The following is a 17,041-nucleotide window of genomic DNA, read 5'->3' as shown; positions in this document are numbered from 1 at the left end:
CACAGCAAGAAGACACATCCTTGGTGTTTCTGAAGCCCAGGCCTTTGCTCGTGAGTATGGACAAGGCAATACTTTAGTCATCTTATGACACACCCAGAATATAGATGAGTAACAGATAATGTCAAGCAGACTTTCCGGTCAAATCGGGGAGATGTGTCAGATGCATCAGTAACTGTCATATAAAGCAGAACATGAAAGCAAAAGTCACATTCCAGTAAGCTGCCCTGGGGTTTATGTGGCCACCGCTGATGACCCAACTCTAGTCCAATAGATAGGGTGTACCTGTCTGTTAACAATGTCTCTTTGTCACAATGCCAGAAATTCTGACAATAGAAGGAGTCATTTGCATTCCCAGTCATCTTCTTTGGGAATATGCAGTTGTCCCAGTGAGTATCCTAGTTTTCCACAACACCCCCTAGGACCTTGATACCGTAGGCCAATGAGAAGAAAACAGCGGCATGATTAAGTGGGACCCCAGCCATCAGCCCAAAGCAGAGGGTGCTGTATTGATAGCCTCTGGCTGAAAGTACAAAGTCATACCCACAGGTGGGCAGGACACTCTTAGCTAGAACAAGAAGGGAAGTCAAGTGGCACCAGCTTCTCCTGGGAGCAGGATCCCAGACAGTGGGATCCCACACAGGAGTCATGGATGGGGTGGACAGAAACAAGGCAGAGGGTCAAGACTTCAGCCAAGTGTACTGTGTAGTCAGGAGCTGGCTTGTTAAATAAAAAACAGAAGCTGAGGTCGGGCACGGTGGCTCATGCCTGGGGGAGGCTGAGAAAGAAGGATCTCTTGAGCCCAAGAGTTCAAAACCACCCCAGGAAACATAACAAGACCCCTCCCGTCCATGTAAAAAAAAAAAAAAAATTGGCTGGGCATGGTGGCTCACATTTGTAATCCCAGCACTTTGGGAGGCCAAGGCGGGTAGATCACTTGAGGTGATCAAGTGAGGAGGTCAGGAGTTCAAGACCAGCCTGGCCAACATGGTGAAACCTTGTCTCTACTAAAAATTCAAAAATTAGCAGGGCATGGTGGCGTGTGCCTGTAATCCCAGCTACTTGGGAGGCTGAGGCAGGAGAATTGCTTGCACTTGGGAGGTGGAGGTTGCAGTGAGCCAAGATCATATCATTGCACTCCAGCCTGGACAACAAGAGCAAAACTGCATCGCAAAAAAAAAAAAAAAAAAAAAATTTAATTTGCTTGGTGTGGTGGTGCATGTCTGTGGTCCCAGCAACTTAGGAGACTGAAGCAAGAGGATCGCTTGAGCCCAGGAGTTTGAGGCTGCAGTGAGCCATGATCACACCAGTGCACTTCAGCCTGGGCAGTAGGGTGAGGCCCTGTCTCAAAAATAATAAAAACAATAACAAAAAAAAGGCCACCCTAGAAATAGGAACGCTTTTACACTGTTGGTGGGACTGTAAACTAGTTCAACCATTGTGGAAGACAGTGTGGTGATTCCTCAAGGATCTAGAACTAGAAATACTATTTGACCCAGCCATCCCATTACTGGGCATATAACCAAAGGATTATAAATCGTGCTGCTATAAAGACACATGCACACATATGTTTGTTGCAGCACTATTCACAATAGCAAATAGTTGGAACCAACCCAAATGTCCATCAATGATAGACTGGATTAAGAAAATGTGGCACATATACACTATGGAATACTATGCAGCCATAAAAAAGGATGAGATCATGTCCTTTGTAGGGACATGGATGAAGCTGGAAACCATCATTCTGAACAAACTATTGCAAGGACAGAAAACCAGTCACCACATGTTCTCACTCACAGGTGGGAACTGAACAATGAGAACACCTGGACACAGGGTGGGGAACAACACACACTGGGGCCTGTCTTGGGCTGGGGGGAGGGAGGAGGGATAGCGTTAGGAGATATACCTAATGTAAATGATGAGTTAATGAGTTAACGGGTGCAGCACACCAACATGGCACATATGTAACAAACCTGCACGTTGTGCACATGTACCCTAGAACTTAAAGTATAATAAAAAAAAAAAAAAAAAAAGGTCACCCAGAAGCTGAAAGTGAATTGAAGGTATCAATGTGAGTTGGGGTGGGGGTTTAAATTAAGAACACAGGTCTGGATGTCAATGATAGCCCCAGGAACAATGGATTCTGGCTTTGTTTATTTTATTTAGTCCACCCAACAACTGTGTGAGGTAGGGATCATAATTATCATCCCCATTTTACAGACAAGGTAGCTGAGACCCAGAGAGGTAAAGGACCACACATGTGAACAGTGGAGATGGCATTCAACCAAGCCTGTAAGTCTGTTTCCACAGCCAGTCTTTTTCTTTCTGAGATGGAGTTTTACTCTTGTTGCCCAGGCTGGAGTGCAATGGTGCCATCTTGGCTCACGGCAACCTCTGCCCCCTGGGGTTCAAGCGATTCCCCTGTCTCAGCCTTCCGAGTAGCTGTCACTACAGGCACCCACCACCACGCCTGGCTAATTTTTTGTATTTTTAGTAGGGATGGGGTTTCACTATGTTGGCCAGGCTGGTCTCGAACTCCTGACCTCAAGCAATCCACCCGCCTCGGCCTCCCAAAGTGCTGATTTATACAAATCGCTATTGGGTAAAATAGTTTTCCCTTAAAGATAAGGCATACCTTGTTTTTTTCAAAGAATTCTTCATTTAAGGCCAAGAGTGAATAATTTGCAATAATCAAAATACACAGTTCTTTGATAACCCGTAGGTTTTTTAAAGGAGTCCTTTTGGACTCACTCACATGAAAATTTATATTGATGTTTACAGTCGTGAATTAAAGATGTCTAAATAAGCCCGGGCATGGTGGCTCATGCCTGTAATCACAGCACTTTGGGAGGTCGAGGCAGGTGGATACCTAAGGTCAGGAGTTCGAGACCAGCCTGGCCACTATGGCGAAACTCCGAATGTACTAAAAATACAAAAATTAGCCGAGTGTGATGGCACATGCCTGTAATCCCAGCTACTGGGGAGGCTGAGGCAGGAGAATCGCTTGAACCTGGGAGGTAGAGGTTGTAGTGAGCCCAGATGGTGCCATTGCACTGCAGCCTGGGCAACAGAGTGAGACTCGTCTCCAAAAAAAAAAAACTAAATATTTGTTGGAGCTCGGAAAATGGCTGAGGTCTGAAGCCTAAAATGAAGGCTTCAGAAACAAAAGTTTTTCTCTGGCCGGGCGCGGTGGCTCACCTGTAATCCCAGCACTTTGGGAGGCCGAGGCGGGTGGATCACAAGGTCAGGAGATCGAGATCACCCTGGCCAACATGGTGAAACCCTGTCTCCACTAAAAATACAAAAATTAGTTGGGCGTGGTGCCAGGCACCTGTAGTCCCAGCTACTTGGCAGGCTGAGGCAGGAGAATCGCTTGAACCTGGGAGGCAGAGGTTGCAGTGAGCCAAGATCGCACCATTGCACTCCAGCATGGGCGGCAGAGTGAGACTCCGTCTCAAAAAAAAAAAAAAAAGTTTTTCTCTGCCCTCTTGCCCTCCTGTCTCTGGCCCCTCTTCTTCCCCCGAGGCAAGTCATAGAAACTAGAATCCTTCTTCCTTAAGGCTGGTGACAGAAACCAGATCCCCTTTTCCCCCAAGCCAGCCATAAACTCTAAAAATGTTACTGTATATTTTCCTCTGCCTTTCGGTGTGAAAAGGGACCCAGAATTTATCTGACCTATCTTGTTAGATTGTAGACCATAAGACCCCCATTCCAGAGAGGGTTGTGGCCCACACCAGCAAGGAAAGAGCTATTCAGGGAGGCCAAGGAGAATCCAGACAGACAGGCCTTGCAGGGTTTCCCCACTCAGTGTATTAGCAGTAGATCGGACCCTTTTTGCTCAATCCTATTGCTATACGGCTGTCCATACTTTGTTGAACCTAAGCTTAAAAATGGACATTTGTCCCTGTATCTTTGGGTCTTCATTCCGCAGGCTCCCGTGTCACATAAAACGATGATCAAATAACTGTATACGCCTTTTCTGCTACTAATCTGCCTCTTGTCGGTGATTTTCAGCAAACCTTCGGAGAGCAAAGGGGAAGTTTTTGTTTGGCCCCTACATTGTGTTAGGAAAACTGGGTGACCTCATATAAAAAACAAACAAACAAAAAAACCAAAGTTGGATCTTTGCCTCCTTCTTTAGCTCAAAATAAATTCTAACAAACCAAAAGTTAAAATGTAAAATAGGCACCATAAAAGCACTAAAATAAAACATGGGTGGATGTTTTTGTAGTCATGAGAGGGGAGAGGCTTGATAAGAATACTAGACGCTTATAAACGGAAAGGATTGATCATCTGAACCAGAGAAAATACAGAACACGGGGCCAGGCACGGTGGCTCACGCCTGTAATCCTAGCACTTTGGGAGGCCAAGGCTGGTCACCATGTTGGCCAGGCTGGCCTCAAACTCCTGACCTCAAATGATCTGCCTGCCTCAGCCTCCCAAAGTGCTAGGATTACAGGTGTGAGCCACTGCACCCAGTGATAGTTTTGTTTTCTTTTAACCTACACGTGACAAAATAAATAAAGCAGTAATAGATTGTATACCCAAGGTATACAATAAGTGTCCATGAATCCATACTGATAAAAATAAATTATTGAATAAATTTTAAAATGAGGGGCCAGGAGCAGTGACTCACACCTGTAATCCTGGCCTCAGCCTCCCAAAGCACTGAGAATACAGGTGTGAACCACTGCGCCCAGTCAAAAACATCTTTCTATTTTTTTTTTTTTTTTTTTTAAAGACAGAGTCTCTGTCACCCAGGCTGGAGTGCAGTGGCACAGTCTCAGCTCACTGCAACCTCCGCCTCCAGGTTCAAGTAATTCTCCTGCCTCTGCCTGCCAAGTAGCTGGGATTACAGGAGCGCGCTACTACACTCAGCCACGTTTTGTATTTTTAATAGAGATGGGGTTTCGCCATGTTGGTAAGGCTGGTCTCAAACTCCTGACCTCAAATGATCCACCTGCTTTGACCTCCCAAAGTGTTGGGATTACAGGTGTGAGCCACTGTGCCGGCCAAAACAAATTTTTTTAAATTTTAAAGATAAGATTTGATAAAAATTCTAAAGCAGCTATAGATGAAAAAAGCACACACACCCAGTGATAAAAGACAGAAGGTCAACTAGGAGAATATTTGCCATACATATGACAGACACAGGTCTAATTAATTTCTTAACTGACAAAGAGAATTCATACATTATTAAGAAAAGGACAACCCAGCTTTTAACCAGGCAGGACATTGATAAAGGAATAAAAAAAGGCTAATAAATATATGAAAAGTTGCTCAGTCTCACTCATTATGGCTTAACCTCACTCACAGAAAAATCAAATCAAAACAAGATATATTTCTATCTCCATCTATCTATCTATCTGTTTATCTGTCTATCTTGTTTTTAACTGACTGGACATTTTAGATTTTTTCCAGGCCAACAGAGATCTGAAAAGCATACTTCCAATCCCCATTGGTGGAACGTGCAGCCTTATTGAGTGAAAATTTGGAAAGCACCTTTCAAAATGTAAAAGGTACCTCTCTCTGACACAGCAATCCCATTGCTAAAAATGTCCTGTAACAGGTATTCAAAGGTTACCTGTTGTAGCATTGTACATAAAAGCATAAAAACCTGAAATGACTGAAATAATTATTAACGGTTAAATGTATTCTGCTACATTGAAATAAAGAAATAACATGTAGCTGACAAAAAAATAAGTAGATCCACAGGTACTCACATGGAAAGATCTCCAAAATGTTTGGGTTGTGTTTTGTTTTGTCTTGAGACAGGATCTCACTCTGTCACCCAGACTGGAGTGGAGTGGCACGTTCACAGCTGCCTGCTGCCTTGACCACTCCAGGTTCAGGTGATCCTCCCACTTCAGCCTCCCAAGTAGCTGAGACTACGGCATGCACCACCATGCCCGGCTAATTTTTGTATTTTTATGTAGAGATGGGGTCTCACTATGGTGCCCAGGCTGGTCTCTAACTTCTGGGCTCAAGCAATTTGCCCACCTCGGCTTCCCAAAGTGCTGGGATTACAGGTGTGCAAAATATTTTATTAGGTGAAAAAAGTAAGGTTAAGTGTAGTGTCTAGGCATGAGCACTTTTGGGCAAAAATTTTAAAGGATATATTTGTATGTGTGTGTGTGTTGTAGTTGCAAAGAATGTAATTTACAGTGTATTATAAACACCATACTTTTTGTTTTGTCTTGTTTTGTTGAGACGGACTCTCCCTCTGTTGCCCAGGCTGGAGTGCAGTGGCGCAATCTCAGCTCACTGCAATCTCTGACTCCCAGATTCAAGCGATTCTCCTACCTCAGCCTCCCAAGTAGCCGGGATTACAGGTGCGCACCACCACACCTGGCTAATTTTTGTACTTTTAGTTGAGACAGGGTTTCACCATGTTGGCCAGACTGGTCTGGAACTACTGACCTCAAGTGATCCACTAGGCTTGGCCTCCCAAAGTGTTAGGATTACAGGCGTGAGCCACCATGCCCAGCCAACACCATAGTTTTAAGTTAAAACTATTAATATTATTCTTTTGAAGGTACACAATAAAATGCAAATACCATAGCAATGTTCATATCTACCCAATATCTGTTTCATTGTTTTAGACTTCCATATTGTATTAAAATTAAATGTTCTAAAAAATCCAAATGTAGTAGAAAAACGCAATCACAAAGGTAGCTTTAAACAAAGATTTCTGAATAATTCTGTTTTCTAACTTACGAGTACAAGAAAATGTTGGTATGCTATTTATACTTTTTTTTTTTTTTTTTTTTTGAGATAGAGTCTTACTCTGTCACCCAGGCTGGAGTGCAGTGGTGCGATCTCGTCTCACTGCAACCTCTGCCTGCCAGGTTCAAGCCATTCTCCTGCCTCAGACTCCTGAGTAGCTGGGGCTACAGACGCCCACCACTGCACCCAGCTAATTTTTGTATTTTTAGTAGAGATGGGTTTCACCATATTGTCAGGCTGGTCTCAAACTTCTGACCTCATGATCTGCCTCCCAGAGTGATGGGATTACAGGCATGAGCCACTGCCTGGCTGCCTGAGGAGAGGGTCATTCTTCATCAACAGCATCAAGGGGTGCCCAGTAAAGGAGAAATAAGCCAATCTGACAAATGTGAAGAAATGAGACCCCACACCTTCATGTAATGGTAGTGCTGGGGAAAAAGAAAAAGATTTTATGTGCTATTTAGGGCAGGGAGAAAGGAGACATAAACAACATAGCAGTCAAAAGTCCAGGCTCTAAAGCCCACCTGCCTGGTTTCAAATTCAGTTCCATCATTGATTGGCTGTATGACCTTGGACAAATTACTCTATTTCCACATACCCTTATTTCCTCATGTTTAAAATGAGAATGAGGCTGGGCAGAGTGACTCACGCTTGTAATCCCAACACTTTGGGAGGCCAAGGCAAGAGGACTGCGTGAACCCAGGAGTTCAAGACCAACCTGGGTAACACGGTGAGACCCCATCTATACAAAATATAAAAAATTAGCCGGGCAAGGTGGCATATGCCTATAGTCCTAGCTAATTAGACTTGGGAGGCTGAGGTGGGAGGATCCCTTGAGCCCAAAGTGGCTGCAGTGAGTTGTGATTATGCCACTGCACTCCAACATGGGTGACAGGAGTGGGACTCGGTCTCAAAAAAAAAAAAATGAGGATAAAAACAAACTGACATAGAGTTGTTATAGGGACAGAATAAATTAGCACAAGCAGTTAGAAGCACAAATATGCAATTGGTTAGTAATGACGGCAGACACGGGCATACAAGCATGCTCTCTTGTGAATGCTAATCCATCTGCCTAGGGAACTTTGTATGACAGTCTCAGGAAAGCTTCCTTGGCCAGCCTAAATGGATACGCTGCTGCTTTTTTTTTTTTCTTTTTCTTTGAGATGGAGTCTTGCTCTGTCGCCCAGGCTGGAGTGCAGTGGCCGGATCTCAGCTCACTGCAAGCTCCGCCTCCCAGGTTCACGCCATTCTCCTGCCTCAGCCTCCTGAGTAGCTGGGACTACAGACGCGTGCCACCATGCCCAGCTAATTTTTATATTTTAGTAGAGATGGAGTTTCACCATGTTGGCCAGGATGGTCTCGATCTCTTGACCTTGTGATCCGCCCACCTCGGCCTCCCAAAGTGCTGGGATTACAGGCTTGAGCCACCGCGCCCAGCCTAATTTTTAGTTTTTTAATAGAGACAGGATTTCACCATGTTGGCCAGGCTGGTCTCGAACTCCTGACCTCAAGTGATCCACCCACTTTGGCCTCCTAAAGTGCTGGGATTACAGGCGTGAGCCACTGCGCCCGGCCAATAAGCTGCTTTTGTCAGGTGAATCTGTGGCTTTTCCACATAAAGGTTGCTATACCTTACAGTAAGGCATAGTTAACCGCCCTTCTCCAAAAGAATGAAAGCTCCTTAAGGGCATATATCATGTCTGTCTTGCTTATACAGTAGGTGCTTATCTTTTATTGAATAAAATAATAAAATGATGAAAGGAGCCAGGTGCAGTGGCTCACACCTGTAATCCCAGCACTTTGGTAGACTGAAGTCAGGAGTTCGAGACCACCCTGGCCAACATGGTGAAATCCCATCTCTACTAAAAATACAAAAATTAGCTGGGCATGGTGGCACACACCTGTAATCCCAGCTACTCAGGAGGCTGAGATAGGAAAATTGCTTGAACCTGGGAGGCAGAGGCTGCAGTGAGCTGAGATCAAGCCATTGCACTCCAGCCTGGGTGACAGAGCAAGACGCCGTCTTGAGAAAAAAAAAAAGAATAATGAAAGGAAGAAAGGGACAAGGAAGTTTGCATTTGGGGTGGGCTTTGAAGGTGGGCAGGGTTGCATGGATGAACTCTGGGGAAAGCACAGGCCAGGGAGAGAGGCCGGCATTAGATATAGCCTGCCAGCACCTGTTTCATTGACTAGAAAATAAGACTACATGTAGGATAAGGCCCAATCACAGAGCACCTTCCTTGCCTTGCTAAGAGCTGGACGTTCAGGCATTAAGCAAAGATGCAGCCTTGACAGTCTTTGGTCACGGGAATGATGTGCTCAGGGTCTACATTCCTGAGAACGAAGGCCAAAAAGATTCTGTGTGAGACAAAAGAAGACTGAGTCTGGGTGGCAGCAGTAGAGTAGAGACAGATATGATAAACACACTGATTAAGGAAAAGGAACTGAACGTGGCCTCCTAGCCAGTGAGGAGAACGAGGAGAAGCAGTGAGTTGATGACTCTGAGGATGCTGAGTGGAGTGGAGGTCGTGCTGGGAAGGAATTCAGAGCTCAGAAAGAAGAGTTATTTAGGGTCAGGTGCAGTGGCTCACACCTATAATCCCAGCACTTTGGGAGACCAAGGAGGGTGGCTCACCTGAGTTCAGGAGTTTGAGACCAACCTGGTCAACATGGCGAGTCCTCATCTCTACTAAAATGCAAAACTTAGCTGGGTGTGGTGGTTCATACCTGTAATCCCAGCTACTCAGAGGTTGAGGCACGAGAATTGCTTGAACCTGTGAGGCGGAGTCTGCAGTGAGCTGAGACTATGCCACTGCACTCCAGCCTGGGCAGCAGAGCAAGATTCTGTCTGAAAAAAAAAAAGAATAGTATTTAGGAGAGGGGAAAAGATGTATTTGGTTTTAGAAATGTTGAGTTTGAGAAGCTGGTGAGTCACCTAAGAGGAGGTTAAGATAGGCTCCTGGGAACACCGTCTAGGAGACATCAGACTTTTCCCTCTTTTTGGTTAATTAGGGTTAAGATCAAGGTTTCAGGCCAGGCGTGGTGGCTCACACCTGTAATCCCAGCACTTTGGGAGGCCGAAGTGGGTGGATCACCTGAGGTCAGGAGTTAGAGGCCAGCCTGGTCAACATAACGAAACCCTGTCTCAACCAAAAATACAAATATTAGCTCAGCGTGGTGGCGCTCACCTATAATCCCAGTTACTAGGGAGGCTGAGGTGGGAGGATCGCTTGAACCCGAGAGGCAGAGGTTGCAGTGAGCTGAGATTGTGCCACTGCACTCCAGCCTGGGTGACAGAGCAAGATTCTGTCTCAAAGAATAAAAGAAAAAAAGATCAAGGTCTCCGATAAACTGTGGAGTCTGAAGCCTATGGTGAGAACAGCGGGAGAGAAGATGAATAAGGAAACAGGACAGGAACAACAGTGTAAACAAACTGGACCTACCAGACATGTGCAGGACACTCCACCCACATGTGGCGAATGCACGTTTAATTAATACCAATGCTCTCAAACTAATTCAAAAGAAAAAAGGAAAAGGGGGAAATACTTCCTAACTCATTCTATAAGCATGGCCCCAATACCAAAGCTAGATGAAGGTCCTGGAAGAAGACTGCAGACTAATATCTCATATAAAAATTGAGGCCGGGTGCGGTGGCTCACGCCTGTAATCCCAGCACTTTGGGAGGCTGAGGCAGGTGTATGATTTGAGGTCAGGAGTTCAAGACCAGCCTAGCCAACATGGTGAAACCCCGACTCTACTAAAAATACAAAAATTGGCTGGGCATGGTGGCTCACGCCTGTAATCCCAGCACTTTGGGAGGCCAAGGTGGGCGGATCACGAGGTCAGGAGTTTGAGACCATCCAGGCCAACATAGTGAAACCCCGTCTCTACTAAAAATACAAAAAATTAGACAGACGTGGTCGAGGGCACCTGTAATTCCAGCTACTTGGGAGGCTGAGGCAGGAGAATAGCTTGAACCCAGGAGGCAGAGGTTGCAGTGAGCCAAGATCGTGCCACCAGCCTGGGCGACAAAAGTGAAACTCCGTCTCAAAAAGAAAAACAAAAAAACAAAAAACAAAAAGAACAAAAAACAAAAATTAGCCGTGCGTGGTGGCACATGCCTGTAATCCCAGCTACTTGGGAGGCTGAGACATGAGAATTGCTTGAACCTGGGAAGTGGAGGTTGCAGTGAATAAGATTGCGTCACTGCACTCCAGCCTGGGCAACAGAGTGAGACTCTGTCTCAAAAAAAAAAAAAAAAAAAAAAAGATTGATACTAGGCTGGGTGTGGTGGCTCAAACCTGTAATCCCAGTACTTTGGGAGGCTGAGGTGGGCAGATTCCTTGAGTCAGGAGTTTGAGACCAGCCTGGGAGACATGGTGAGACCTCAGCTCTACTAAATAAATAATTAATTAATTAATTAAAAATAAAATAAAATAAAAAGCCAGGCATGATGGCAACATGCCTGTCATCCCAGCTACTCAAGAGGCTGAGGTGGAAAGATCACTTGAGCCAGGGAGTTGGAGGCTGCAGTGAGCCGTGATCAAGCCACTGAACTGAGTGACAGAGTGAAACCTTGTCTCAACAACAAAGACAGATACAAAAATCCTCAACAAAAATTCTAGCAAACTGAATTCAGAAGCATATTAAAAGAATTATATGCCATGACCAAATGGAATTATTCCTGGAGTGGTCCAATGTACAAAAATCAACCAATGTAATATACCACAAAGGGGAAAAACCCACATAATCATCTCAACTGATATAAACAAAAACTGAGAAAATTTATATCCTTTCATGATTTAAAAAAGCACTCAAATGGCCGGGCGCGGTGGCTCAAGCCTGTAATCCCAGCACTTTGGGAGGCCAAGACGGGTGGATCACGAGGTCAGGAGATCGAGACCATCCTGGCTAACACGGTGAAACCCCGTCTCTACTGAAAAAAACCCAAAAAACTAGCGGGCGAGGTGGCGGGCGCCTGTAGTCCCAGCTACTCAGGAGGCTGAGGCAGGAGAATGGCGTAAACCTGGGAGGCGGAGCTTGCAGTGAGCTGAGATCCGGCCACTGCACTCCAGCCTGGGCGACAGAGTGAGACTCCGTCTCAAAAAAAAAAAAAAAAAAAGCACTCAACAAAATTAGAAATAGGTAATTAATTCAATATAATAAATTCAATTTATTTATGAGGCAGGATCTTGCTATGTTGCCCAGGCTGGAGGGCAGTGGCATGATCATTACTTACTATAACCTCAAACTCCTGGGTTCAAGCTGTCATCCTGCCTCAGCCTCCAAGCAGCTAGGCATGCACCACCATGCCCAGCTAAGTTTTTAGTTTTTTGTAAACAAAGAGTCTTCCCATGTTGTCCAGAGTGGTCTCAAACTCCTGACCTCAAGCAACCCTTCCATCTCAGTCTCCCAAAGTGCTGGGATTACAGGCAGAAGCCACCATACACAACCTGACCGTATATAAAAACCCACAGCTAATATACTCAATAACGAAAGACTAAAAAGCTTTTTCTCCAATAGCAGGAATAAGACAAGAATGCCCACTTTTTACTACTTCTAGTCAGTATAGTATTGAAGGTAGACAGAGAAATTGTGCAAGAAAAACAAAGAGAAGGCATCCAAAATGGCACAGAAGTAACATTATGTCTATCATGATCTTATATATAAGAAATCCAGGCAGGGCGTGGTGACTCATGCCTGCAATTCCAGCACTTTGGGAGGCCAAGGCAGGCGGATTACCTGAGGTCAGGAGTTCGAGACCAATCTGGCCAACATGGTGAAACCCCGTCTCTACTGGAAGCACAAAAATTAGCTGGGTGTGGTGGGATGCACCTGTAGTCCCAGCTACTTGGGAGGCTGAGGCAGAATCGCTTGAGCCTGGGAGGCGGAGGTTGCAGTGAGCAGAGATGGCACCATTGTACTCCAGCCTGGGCAACAAGAGCAAGACTCCATCTCAAAAAAAAAAAAAAGAAAAGAAAAGAAAAGAAAAAAAGAACAAATATTGTTCTTTCGAAAGACTTCACCTACAGGAATACCTGAGAGATACTGCAGGTTTAGTTCCAGACCATCTCAATAAAGTGAATATCACATGAATTTTTTGGTTTCCCAGTGCATATAAAAGTTATGTTTATTCTACACTGTATTCTATTACGTGTGCAATAGTATTATGTCTTTAAAATGTGTATGCCTTAATTTAAAAATACATTATTGCTTTAAAAATGCTAATGATCATCTGAGCCTTCAGCAATGGTGTAGGCTCTTTGGCTGGTGTAGAGTCTTGCTTTGATGTTGATGGTTGCTGCCTGAGCAGGGTGGTGGTTACTGAAAGATCAGTGGATGGCTGTGCAGGCAACATTGAAGTTTGTCTCATTGGTTGACTCTTCCTTTCCCGAAAGATTTCTCTGTAGCAAGAGAGGCTGTTTTACAGCATTTTATTCACAGTAGAACTTCTTTCAAAATTGGAGTCATTCCTTTTAAACTTTGCTGCTGCTTTATCCACTCAATTTGTGTAACATTCTAAATCCCTTGTTGGCATTTCAACAATGTTCACAGCATTTCACCAGGAGTAGATTCTATCTCAAGAAACCACTTTCTTTGCTCGTTCATAAGTAGCAACTCCTCATCCATTCAAGTTTGATGAGATTGCAGTAGTTCAGTCACATCTTTATGCTCCATTTCTAATTCTAGTTATCTTGCTATTTTTTTTGAGATGGAGTCTCACTCTGTCGCCTAGGCTGGAGTGCAGTGGCACGATCTTGGCTCACTGCAACCTCTGCCTCCCGAGTTCAAGCAATTCTCCTGCCTCAGCCTCCCAAGTAACTGGGACTACAGGCACCTGCCACCACACCTGGCTAATTTTTGTACTTTTAGTAGAGATGGGGTTTCACTATATTGGCTGGGTTGGTCTGGAACTCCTGACCTTGTGATCCGCCCGCCTCGGCCTCCCAAAATGCTGGGATTACAAGTGTGAGCCACCATGCCTGGCCTTACAAAATGTATTTCTAAATAGGAGGACTTGAAAGTCAAAATTACTCCTTGATCCATGGGGCTGCAGAATGAATGCTGTGTCAGCGTGCATGAAAACAGCCTTCATCACCTTGCACATCTCTGTCAGAGTTCTTTGGCGACCAGGTGAACTGTCAATAAGCAATAATATTTTGAAAGTAATTTTTGTCTCAGTAGTAGGTGTCAACAATGGCCTTAAAATACTCAGAAACCACATCGTAATCAGATGTGCTGTCACCTGGGCTTTGTTGTTCCATTTCTATAACACAGAGTAGATTTGGCCCTTTTTTTTTTTTTTTTTTTTTTTTTGAGTCAGAGTCTCACTTTGTCACACAGGCGAGTGCAGTGGCACAATCTTGCTTCAGTGCAACCTCCACCTCTCAGGTTCAAGCAGTTCTCACGCCTCAGCCTCCCAAGTAGCTGGGACTACAGGCACGTGCCACCACACCCAGCTAACTTTTGTATCTTTTAGTAAAGATGGGGTTTTGCCATGTTGGTTCGGCTAGTTTCGAACTTCTGGCCTCAAGCAATCCGCCTGCCTTGGCATGACCCACTGCACCCAGTGGATTTGGCATAACTGTTAAGGGCCCTAGGATTTTCAGAATGGTAAATAACCACTGACCTTAATGTCACCAGCTGCATTCGATACTAGACACTAACAAGCCAGGCATTGACTTCTCTCTAGCTATGGAAGTCCTAGATGGCGTCCTCTCGCAAGAGAAAGCTGTGTCGCCTACATTGAAAATCTGTTGTTTAGTGTAGCCACTTTCCTTCATCAATGATCTCAGCTAGATCTTCTGGACAACTTGCTTCAGCTTCTCCATCAGCACTTGCTGCTTCACCTTGCACTTTTATGTTATGGAGACAGCTTCTGTCCTTAAACCTCTGGAAGCAACCTCTGCTAGCTTCCAACTTTTCTTCTGCAGCTTCCTCTCCTCTCTCAGCCTTCACACAATTCAAAGAGAGTTAGGGCCTTGCTCTGGGTTAGGCTTTGGCTTAAGGGAAGGTTGTGGCTGGTTTGATCTTCTATACAGACCGCTCGAACTTTCTCCCTATCAGTAATAATATGGTTTCGCTTTCGTATCATTCGTGTGTTCACTGGAGTAGCACTTTTTCATTTCCTCCAAGAACTCTTCCTTTGCATTCACAACTTGGCTGTTTGGCACAACAGCTCTAGCTTTCGGCCTGTCTCAGCTCTTTTTTTGTTCATTATTATTATTACTATTTTTTTTTTGAGATGGAGTCTCACTCTGTCAGCCAGGCAGAGTGCAGTGTTGCGATCTTGGCTCACTGCAACCTCCGCCTCCCAGGTTCAAGTGATTTCCTGCCTCAAACTCCCAAGTAGCTAGGATTACAGGCGCCTGCCACCACACCTGGCTACTTTTTGTATTTTTAGTAGAGATGAGGTTTCACCATGTTGGCCAGGCTGGTCTCGAACTTCTGACCTCAGGTGGTCCGCCCACCTTGGCCTCCCAAAGTGCTGGGATTACAGGCGTGAGCCACCACACCCGACCCTATCTCAGCTTTTGACGTGCCTTCCTCACTAAGCTTAATAGTTTCCAGCTTTGATTTAAAGTGAAAGGTATGTGACCCTTTCACTTGAGCACGTAGAGGCCATTGTAGGGTTATTAATTGGCCTAATTTCAGTATCAAATTTGGAATAGGACGGATGGGAGGATCACTTCAGCCCAGGAGTTCAAGACCAGCCCTGGCAACACAGGGAGACCCTGTCTCTACAAAAAAATTAAAAATAGCTAGGCATGGTGGTGTGTGCCTATGGTTCAGTTACTCGGGAGGCTGAGGAAGGAGGATCGCTTGAGCCCAAGGAGGTTGAGGCTGCAGAGAGCTATGACTGCACCTCTGCACTCCAGCTTGGGAGACAGTGCAAGGCCCTTTCCAAAAACAACAAAAGTAAACATTGTTTCAGCTAATGCTGTACATATACCAGAGTTCCCCCTTTCCCATGGTTTTGTTTTCCAAGGTTTCAGTAACCTGAGGTCAGTTGAGGCCCAAAAATGAGTATAGCTAAGATATTTTTTTTTTCCAAGATGGAGTCCTGCTCTGTCAAGGCTGGAGTACAGTGGCGCAATCTCAGTCCACTGCAACCTCCACCTCCTGGGTTCAAGCAATTCTCCTGCCTCAGCCTCCCTAGCAGTTGGGATTACAGATGCCCACCACCAAGCCCAGATTTTTTGTTATTTTTAGTAGAGACAGGGTTTCACCATGTTGGCCAGTCTGGTCTCGAACTCCTGACTTTGTGATCTGCCCACTTCATCCTCCCAAATAACTGGGATTACAGGTGGGGGGGGGGTTTCACCATGTTGGCTAGGCTGGTCTCGAACTCCTGACCTCATGATCCATTTGCCTCGGCCTCCCCAAGTGCTGGGATTACAGGTGTGCACCACTGCACCAGGCTAGTTATCTTCAAAGACCACATTCACATAACCTTTTATTGTTATAATTGCTTTTTTAAATTGTTGCTAATCTTACTGCACCTAATTTATACATTTTATCACAGATATTTATTTATAGGAACACATCCCATCAACCAGCATGCCACTCGAGGTGCAGGGCCTACACTCTAGAGGACTCTGATTTAAGGATTCTGAATGGTAGAAGAGGGGCTGTTACCTCTCCAGCAGAGGGCGCTGAGGGCTTCTGCAGTGCCGCCCTGCAAATGCAGGTTCATGCTCACAACGCCAGTCACATAACTAAGAAGTCCCTGTAGACGAAGCCTAGCCATCACTCAGGGAGTTCAGCAGACAGGTGTGGGACAGGCCTTGTTTCTGAAATATGAGGTCATCACTCAGGGGCCCTACGAACCTGTCTCATAACTGCACTGACTTCCAGTTGTGGCTGTTAAGTGTAAGCCCCAAACTTGGTGGCTCAAAACACCACACACCAGTCTGGGCACATTGGCTCATGCCTGTAATCCCAGCACTTCGGGAGGCCAAGGTGGGCAGATCACTTGAGGTCAGGAGTTCATGACCAACCTGGTCAACATGGTGAAACTCCATCTCCACTAAAAATACAAAAATTAGCCAGGCATGACGGCATGCACCTGTAATCCCAGCTATTTGGGAGGCTGAGGCAGAAGAATCACTTGAACCTGGGAGGCAGTGGGTGCAGTGGGCCAAGATCATGTCACTGCACTCCAAGCCTGGGCAACGGAGCAAGACTCCATCTCAAAAACAAACCACCACCACGGATGTATTCTCTTACGGCTCTGGAAGTGAGAAATCTGAAATCAGTTTCTCTGGGCTAACATCAAGGTGTTGGCAGGCAGTTCCGGCTGGAGGCCGAGGGAGGC

The sequence above is a fragment of the Rhinopithecus roxellana genome, chromosome 20, assembly GCF_007565055.1.
Source record: "Rhinopithecus roxellana isolate Shanxi Qingling chromosome 20, ASM756505v1, whole genome shotgun sequence".
In the NCBI taxonomy this organism is placed as follows: Eukaryota; Metazoa; Chordata; class Mammalia; order Primates; family Cercopithecidae; genus Rhinopithecus; species Rhinopithecus roxellana.
This window is presented reverse-complemented; position numbering follows the sequence as displayed.